Here is a 509-nt window from a genome sequence, read left to right as displayed (position 1 = left end):
TTTCCCATATAAACCATACAAATCGTTACGTTGACTGAGCATTCGAATTATGCGTTTGGGTCGCCTATGATGAATTGTCATAGCTGTCAATTTACTTATGATGCAAATGACATCCGTATGGTAATTGACTTCGAATCTTTGGCTCGCTTGTTAATTAAAGCGTAGCTACTAAAACAAGGAATGACCTAAATGATCTAAAGTGACCTAAAATGAGCTACAACTGTATCTAAAATAAATATGGACGTCTCTAATGACCTAAAATAACTAAAACAGACAAAATGGTTCAAATAATTTCTGCACCAATGATCTGAAGGCTGCGTTGCTGGGTAAATTCAAAATCTTTACGCTGTCAACTCTACGCTAATCAAACCTACGTTGCCGGAGTATGGCAAGCCGTTCGTGGCTAAATTTAATCTTAGAGATATATATGTTCAATCCTTTAAATAAAGGTTTAAGTTGAAGTCATAAACGGCATTCAACGCAATCAATGCTACTAGCTAATGTTGGTT

This window comes from Montipora foliosa, chromosome 2, assembly GCF_036669935.1.
Source record: "Montipora foliosa isolate CH-2021 chromosome 2, ASM3666993v2, whole genome shotgun sequence".
NCBI classification, from domain to species: Eukaryota; Metazoa; Cnidaria; class Anthozoa; order Scleractinia; family Acroporidae; genus Montipora; species Montipora foliosa.
Note: the sequence above shows the minus strand (reverse complement) of the source record.